At 44.9% G+C, this 9,165-nt stretch overlaps 1 protein-coding gene across 1 annotated transcript in view; it reads left to right on the forward strand.

The window, feature by feature from the left end:
* LOC143302016 (uncharacterized) overlaps positions 1–9,165 on the forward strand; it is a 143,681-nt gene that overhangs the window by 62,221 nt on the left and 72,295 nt on the right. The window lies entirely within an intron of this gene.

Below are 9,165 nucleotides of genomic sequence, written 5' to 3' on the forward strand. Positions count from 1 at the left end.
GGGGGGGGGTCACTGTGAATTATTCGGGTCGTTGTCCCTAGGGGAAAGCTCTAAATTCCGTCTGTTCATATTTTAGGCTAATGTTAGATTATATCATTATTGCCTCTTTTTTTTTTTCTTTCTTTTTTTTTTCTTTCTTTTTTTTCTTCTTCTCTCAACTCTCCCATTCCGAGTTCTCCGCAAACGTACACAGATAGACAGAACAGACAGACAGACAAACACAGCCGCGGGTTCGCCTGCTGCAGTATCAGAGTTGCTGGCAGTCCAAAAGGCATTGTCGACGATAGGTCGCCAGTTGGCCACACACCTGTGGAGACCCTGCACTAATGTTGGTTTCTCTATTTGCCCCGCTTTTTGTTGTTGTTTTGTGTGTGGTTTTTGTGTGGTTTTTGTTGTTGGGTTTTTTTGGTTTTTTTGTTTTGTTTTGTTTTTTGTGTTTGTTTTTTTGTTTGTTGTTGTTTTTTGTTGTTGTTTTTTGTTTTTTCATTTCTCATATGTAAATATATGGACCTGCGGTGTATTCTCTTAGCATTCCATTTTGATAACAGTGAAGGCCAAGACACGAGTTTCACTTTTCAAACAAAACAAAACCTCATTTTTTGGGTCCTTCTCTTTTTATCCTCACACACACGCACACACACACACATGCACACACACACGCGCGCGCGCGCACATACACACACACACTCACACACACACACACACACACACACACACAGATGAAGAAAGAGACGGAGGTGCAGGGGGTTAAGAAGATCCCCTATCAGTCACACCCTCCCGGTCATTTCAGACAAGATTTCCCACTCGTCGCCCATGGCAACAGACATGACTCTTCCCCGGTGTCACCGATAGACTGACCCCCACTCCCCAACCCCTATCACCTCCCGTAAAAAAAACGGGTACACTTCTTCTTCTTCTTCTTCTTCTTCTTCTTCTTCTTCTTCTTCTTCTTTATCTTCTGTGTGTGTGTGTGTGTGTGTGTGTGGAGATCACGAATTGCTGAAAACATTATCTGTAAAAAATATAAGAAGCTACCAAGTGAAAACTGACCACATAATAAGACACGAGCGATAGCCTCTCGTGATTAATTTGACTGTCAAGCTGTCGCCATTTTCTCTGGTGGTGAATATTTGCTGGGGGGCGGGGGGGGGGGGGGGCGCGGGAGGGGGGGGAGGGTGTATGACACATGATAAATCGCTGGGGACTCGACGGAATATTAGTAGGACCCAGACGAAGGAGAGGGAAAACAAAAGCAAAAAATCACAAGACAAATAAAGACTGAAGTCATTTTACGCCGTCTGATGAATTTCACTCTGTGTGTGTGTGTGTGTGTGTGTGTGTGTGTGTGTGTGTGTGTGTGTGTGTGTGTGTGTGTGTTTGTGTGTGTGTGTGCGTGTGTGTGGATTAGTTCAGCAGAATATGAGTGATTGGTTACGGCACGTGATGATCATAATAATAATAATAATTATTATTATTATTATTATTATCATTATTATTATTAATCATACACGATCGTTCGCTTCATGCATGACCGGGGCAGATCAAGCCACCAAGGCAAAAAAAACCCATAATACTTCATCGTGGACTGGTGATCGAGTGTGTTGTTTGCTGGATTCGATTGTCCATAACATCGCCCTTTCTGTTCGGCCATGGAGAGGTGGGGGCGGGGCTGGGGGAGTGGGTGGGGTGGGGAGGGTGGGTAGGGATTTGGTGTGGGGGAGCTGATCTTTTTTACGGGTGTATGTCAAAAAGAAATTTTCATGATTGTTAGTTACTGTTCTGTTTCTCCTCTGTACTGTGTCGGGAAAAGAATTGGGGGTCGGGGGGGGTGGGGGGGTATGTAAATGGATGTGGTGGGGTGGGGGGGTTATGACTGACCACACACACACACACGCACACACACACACACACACACACACACACACACACACACACACACACACGCTTTCCTTACTCCCCCCACCACTGGAAAACGTAAATGCTGCATCTGAGAGAGAGAGAGTACTGCGATATACTGGAACTATATCTTGAGAAAAATGAATACCTTCGCTGTATTCTTCTCTCTCACTTTTTCCTCTCTCTGTCTCTGTCTCTGTCTCTCTCTCTCTCTCTCTCTCTCTCTCTCTCTCTCTCTCTCTCTCTCTCTCTCTCTCTCTCTCTCTCTCTCTCTCTCTCTGTCTCTCTCCCACCTCCTAACTCTCCGAACTACATAACGTCTTGAGAAAGAAGCAGTGACCACTTTCGTAGAAAGGGATAATATCTTGACAAAACGAATACCTTTCCGCTGTACCTTCGTTTTAGGTGGGTAAATGGTGAGGGGGGTGGGGGTTAGGAGGGGGGGGAGAGAAGATAGATATTGATGGACGTCTCAGACAGCGATTTTGTTTCGGGGGGGGAGGGGGGGGGTTGTTGGGAGCGGGGTGTGTGTGTGTTTTGTGTGTGTGTTTTGTTTTGTTTTTACTGTGAGAGGTCGTTCCCCATTCCTCTGCCACGAACTGTAAAGATGCCTGTGGAATCGCTACATTGTGTTGTATTGTGTTGTGTTGCATTGCATTGAATTGTATTGTTTAGTATTGCATTTCATTGTGCTGTATAGTATTGCATTGCATTGCATTGTAACGTATTGTTTTTTTGCATTGCATTGTAACGTATTGTTTTTTGCATTGCTTTGCATTGTATTGCATCACGTTGTATTGTATTGCACTGTATTGTATTGTGTTGTATTGTATTGCGTTGTGTTGTATTACATTGTATTGTACTGTATTGTATTGTGTTGCATTGTATTGTATTGCATTGTGTTGTATTGTGTTGTATTGTATTATGTTGCATTGTATTGTATTGCATTGTATTGCAATGTATTGCATTGTTTTGCATTGCAATGTATTATATTGTGTAACATTATATTGTATTGTATTGCTGTATTATATTGTACTGCTACGTATTGTATTGCATTGCACTGCATTGCATTGTATTGCTTTCTGTCACAACATAGTTCTCTGTGTAAAATTCATTCGAGTTGCTTCCCTTTCTCATTTCTCACTCACCCATCTCCTCTTCTTCGCTCCTCCGCCCCACCCCCCATCCCCCACACAGCCCACCCACCCACCCCCCTGTTTTCCTCCCTGTATCACAAGTGTTTCCTCTCCAGCCGCCAAGAGGACTACTTCCTTCCGCTTTCTGCGTCACTCCGCGCGGAGTAATCTGTGCAGGGGTTAGCGGAAGAGGGAGGGTGAGGGGTGGAGGTAGGGGGGGGGGGGAAGCAACGCGGCTGCGCACTCGTGTGATCGTCTCCCCTGTGAGTGAGGATAGATCGATCACGTGACAAGATGGTGGCCCGGACCGGAAGCGGCGGCCATTGCGGACAGTCAGTAGTTCCGCCCTGTATCGGAATCGGAATGATTTAAATTGATCATGTCAGCTGATAAAGTTAACAGTGGTGAAATCAGTGATGCATGCAGGGTTACAATGAGCGGAATTGTAGATTGATTAACTTCGCACACAACATATTAAAAAAAATTAATAAAGAGATAAGTAAATAGATTAATAAAAAGGGGGGGGGGGGAAGCAAAGTCAGAGCAACGGCAGCTTAAAAGGGGGATTGGGGGGGGGGGGGATGTTTGTGTCGATGTTAAGGTTAATTTCCCTTCGTCCTTATTTCTACCCTCAATTGTCACTCTCTTCTTATGCTTTCATCGAGATTTGACTTCTTTTTTGTAATTCTTGTTTCCACGATATAAAAGATTCTAAGACGACTTGTGTTTAAAACAATTGTTTGATTATCACACTCTTTTTTTTGTCCGAAAGATTCGAGGATGTTGGAAGTTTTGAATGTTTCAATTCCCCTTCATCTGGGAGTAGATTACATTGTGTGTGTGTGTGTGTGTGTGTGTGTGTGTGTGTGTGTGTGTGTGTGTGTGTGTGTGTGTGAATGTTTCAATTCCCTTTCATCTGGGAGTAGATTACATTGTGTGTGTGTGTGTGTGTGTGTGTGTGTGTGTGTGTGTGTGTGTGTGTGTGTGTTTTCTTGTGTGCTTTTTGTTGGACTGACTAGTTATTGTCAAGGGTTTCGAGAGGTTTGAAAACGCTACAACTTTAGTAGCAGCAATAGTAGTAGTAGTAGTTGTTGTTATTGTTGAAACAACAGCAGCACCACCAGCAGTAGTAGTAGTGGTGGTGGTGGTTGTGGTTGTGCTGGTGGTGGTAATAGTAATTCTCTTTTTTTTTTTCGTTATTTTCATGTCCAGAAACGTTGGTGATGTCTTAGCAGTCACATGATTGCAAACAATTAAAAACAACAACAATAATAATAATAAATAATTTTTAAAAAAAACACTGCCCCAGTTTGAAAGATGATCTAGAAGCGTAGCACAGAGCACAGACAAACTGCATCGCACACAGAGCCAAACTCCTGTGCAGTCCAATGATTAATTCGACTGTCCTGACATTTTCGACATTTTCTCTGGGTGGGAGGTATTTGCCAAGGGGGAAGCTTGGGAGGGGGGCGGGGGGGGGGGGGGGTCTGGCACCTGATAAATCACAGGAGGATGTGACGCAACACCATGAGCTCTACACGAAGGGGGGTCGGGGGGGGGGGGGGGGGGTAAACATACCACAAGGCAAATACTGAAGCCATGATAATTTATGTTGTCATCTGCTGGATTCCGCCGTATTTGTATCTCTCTTGCCAGTGGAGTGAGAATTTTGCACAGGGACCTCAAGGGAAAAATTCCTGGGGATTTTTTTTTTTAATTTAACTTTGGAATAATACTTTTGTTTTCTAACCAAAAAAAAAAAACCCCACAAGAGTTAACATTGGTATACTACTTGGAGATGTTTGAAAAAAAAGTTTGGATATTGTAATACTACTTAGATTTTCTTTATTTAATGGAACACATAGCCAGTAATCTGTCGGATTTTAAGTGAATGCTTTTAATGCTGCTGTAAATCGCATGGAGCTTCAAGATTATGCGCTATAATAATAATATATAAATAGATTTTTTTTTTTAAAATAGATATTGAAAAAATAGATATATTGCTACTACGTCGTTCCATTTCCATCAACTCCCTACATCCTGACCCTGTTTGTAGAAGGGCTTATGACCCAATGTGGAGTGATGGCCTAGAGGTAAAGCGTCCGCCTAGGAAGCGAGAGAACCTGAGCGCACTTGTTCGAATCCCGGCACAGTCGCCAGTATTTTCTCTCCCCCTCCACTTACACCTTGAGTGGTGGTCTGGACGCTAGTCATTCGGGTGAGACGAAAATAAACCAAGGTCCCGTGTGCAGCATGCACTTAACGCACGTAAAAAGAACCCACGGCAACAAAAGGGTTGTTCCTGGCAAAATTCTGTAGAAAAATCCACTTCGATAAGAAAACAAGTTAAAAAAAACAACCTGCAGGCAGGAAAAAATACAACGACAGAAGCAACAACAACAAAAGTGGGTGGCGCTGTAGTGTAGTGACGTGCTCTCCCTGAGTAGAGCAGCCCGAATTTCACACAGAGAAATCTGATGTGTGACCAATAAGAGTGATATAATACAACACAATGAACAATAAACGATTCATTGTCAGTGTCCAATGGGGTATCAGGTGCAGGGGTTCGGTGTGAATGCATAAAAAGATAAATACAAGACTGGGGGGAGGGGGGGTGGGGGAGGGAGGGTTGTAAAATGAAACGCTACTAGCTTCGTGGATGGTGATGGAGTGTGTGGTATGATGGATTCGATTGTCGTTATATATATGTGTGTGTGTGTGTCTGTGTGTGTAGTGGCCATTTTCCCAGCCAGGATGATTTATTATTGAGTGCGGGGGGGGGGGGGGGGGGGGGGGGGGGGGGTTACACAGGTGTGATTTTTTTCTGGTTTATGCCTTATTTTTTTCTGAATGTATGAATCTGTCTTTTTCTGTCTCTGTCTGAATGCCTGTCTGTCTCTGTCTCTGTCCCTCACACACACACACGCACACACACACACACACACACACACACACACACACAGAGAGAGAGAGAGAGAGAGAGAGAGAGAGATCGTGCAAACGCTCCGATAACGATATATGGCTGCATAAATGGTAGGATAAAAAAAAAATCCCCATTCACTCAGTGGAAACTTATAACTCATAACGTACCGACATAAAGTGTTGCAGTCCACGAACTCTGAAGAAGAAGGAGGAGGAGGAGGAGAGAAGAAGAAGAAGAAGTGGACCCGTTTTTTTTACGGGAGGTGATAGGGGTTGGGGAGTGGGGGTCAGTCTATCGGTGACACCGGGGAAGAGTCATGTCTGTTGCCATGGGCGACGAGTGGGAAATCTTGTCTGAAATGACCGGGAGGGTGTGACTGATAGGGGACCTTCTTAACCCCCTGCACCTCCGTCTCTTTCTTCATCTGTGTGTGTGTGTGTGTGTGTGTGTAGTTAGTGCGTGTGTGTGTGTGGTGTGTGTTTGTGTGTGTGTGTGAGGTTTGTGTGTGTGTGTGTGTGTGTGTGTAGTGTGTGTATGTGTGTGTGTAGTGTGTGAGGTTTGTGTGTGTGTGTGTGTGTTTGCGTGTGTGTCCGTGTATGTATGTGTGTGTGTGTGGAGTGTGCGGAGTGTGTGAGGTTTATGTGTGTGTGTGTGGAGTGTACTGCAGTGTGGTGTAGTGTTTTGTGTGTAGTGTGTGTGTGTGTGTGTGTGTGTGTGTGTGTGTGTGTGTGCATGTTGGCTCTCTCCCTCTCTTCTTGTTCTGTCAGTCCTTGTCTCTGTCTCTGTCTGTCTCTGTCTGTCTGTCTGTCTCTCTCTCTCTCTCTCTCTCTCTTCCACTCCCTCTTTCTTTAAAAATCGCAGTCGCAGTGTCTAAGACAGAAGAACTCCCAAAAATATATTCTGACAAATTGTGACACCTTAGCCGTGACTTAGAGTAGGAGAGGTGTGTGGGCGGGGAGGTGGAGGGGGTCAGGACAAGAAGAGGTATGAGGGGTGTGGAAGGGGGGGGGGGGAGGGGTTAAGACGGGAGACAGACATTGATGGACGTCTCAGACAGCGATTATTGTCGTATTCTTCGGATGATTATAACCCCGTGTATGAAAAAAAAAAAGTCATTACCTTGTCCAGTTTACGTCGTCCTGAACTATCAAGCTGTCAGTTTAAGTATGATTCAAGAGCCAGACTATTTTGTCTGCAGAAATGACAGAGAGAGAGAGAGAGAGAGAGAGAGAGAGAGAGAGAGAGAGAGAGAGCTTCTTAACGGTGTTTTCGAACGGATGATTATCTGAGTAAAGTATTGTCTTATTTTGGGTTATGGCAGTAGGCATTGTGTAGGGGTTTTTGTGTGCAATTAGTAAGTGCTTTTTATTTCTGTTCTTTTTTTTCTTTTTTCTTTCTTTCTTTCAGTTGTTCTGCATAATCAACTCAGTAACTATTCTCGGCCGTGTTGATAACTTATGGTCTTTTGCTGCGTTCTTCTTCTTCTTCTTCAACATTCTCGTTTTCTTGTTGTTGTTGTTGTTGTTGTTGTTGTTGTTGTTGTTGTTGTTGTTGTTGTTGTTCTTCTTCTTCTTCTTCTTCTTCTTCTTCTTCTTCTTCTTCTTCTTCTTCTTCTTCTTCTTCTTCTTCTTCTTCTTCTTTGTCTTTCCCCCTCCTCCTCCCCCTCCTCGCCTCCTCCCCCTCCTCCTCCCCCTCCTTCTTCTTCTTCTTCGACAGTGTCGTTTTTCTTCTTCTTCTTCTTCCTCTTCTTCTTCTTTCCCCCTCCTCCTCCCCTCCTCGCCTCCTCCTCCTTCTTCTTCTTCGACAGTGTCGTTTTCTACTTCTTTCTCTTCTTCTGCTACTACTACTACTTCTTCTTCTTCTTCTTTCTCTGCCTCTCACTCACCCATCTCCTTTTCTCCCCCTTTTTTCTTGTACCACAAGTGTTTCCCACCTCAGGCCTCCTAGGGACTACTTCCTTCCGCTTGCCAACAAGGCCGGACCCGATCACTCCGCGCGGTGTAATCTGTGGGTGGGAGGGGAGGGGGGTAGCAGGAAAGCCGGGGACAGAAGCAACACGGCAGCGCACTCTGGCGGCCCGTGTGTCGATTGCTCTCCCCTGTGAGGATCGATCACGTGACAAGATGGCCCCCCTGGACCTTCAAGTGTAGCGGGGGCCATTTGCAAACAGTGATTCCAGCCTTTTCCTTGTGCAGGGGGTAGCTGTTTGCTCAAGACGGTTAGGGGGGATGTGTGTGGGTGTGTGGGCGGAGGGGAGGGGGGTGTGAGGGCGTGAAATTAAAAGGTTGGGAGAAGGAAGGAAATGGGAGGGGGGTGGGGGGATAAACGTGTTGAGGCAAGCATTAATTAATTTCCTTTTTCCTGTCGTGTTTTTGTTTTTTGGGTTTGTTTTTTTTCCCCTTATTTTTCCTTTTCCGGTCTGTCCGGGCGTTTTCCTGTACGTTGTTCTTCGTGAGTAGTGTGACCACTTTGAGGGTTGAGGAGATACACACACACACACACACACACACACACACACAATACACACATACACAATACACACAAGCACACAGTATATATATAAATATATATATATTCTAGTGTACATATAATATATATATATATATATATATTATATTTCTTTTTACCACAACAGATTTCTCTGTGCGAAATTCGGGCTGCTCTCCACAGGGAGAGCGCGTCGCTACACTACGGCGCCACCCTTTTTTTGTATTTCTTCCTGCGTGCAGTTTTATTTGTTTTTCCTATCGAAGTGGATTTTTCTACAGAATTTTGCCAGGAACAACACTTTTGTTGCTGTGGAGTTCTTTTACGTGCGCTAAGTGCATGCTGCACACGGGACCTCGGTTTATCGTCTCATCCAAATGACTAGCGTCCAGACCACCACTCAAGGTCTAGTGGAGGGGGAGAAAATATCGGTGGTTGAGCCGTGATTCGAACCAGCGCGCTCAGATTCTCCCGCTTCCTAGTCGGACGCGTTACCTCTTGGCCATCACTCCACTATATATAATACGCCAAAGCCCTCACGGGTATAGACGGTACCAGAGACCCACCACAAACACTGCAGTGAAAATTGAATTTCTTGTGGGGTTGGAGAGATTCAAGGGGTGGATGGATTTAGGAGGTTGGGGGGGGGGGGGGTGTCAATTTATCGATGACACCGGAAAGGATGAATGTTTAGTGCCACAAGCGACGAGTGGGAAAACGTGT

This window comes from Babylonia areolata, chromosome 28, assembly GCF_041734735.1.
Source record: "Babylonia areolata isolate BAREFJ2019XMU chromosome 28, ASM4173473v1, whole genome shotgun sequence".
NCBI lineage: Eukaryota > Metazoa > Mollusca > Gastropoda > Neogastropoda > Buccinidae > Babylonia > Babylonia areolata.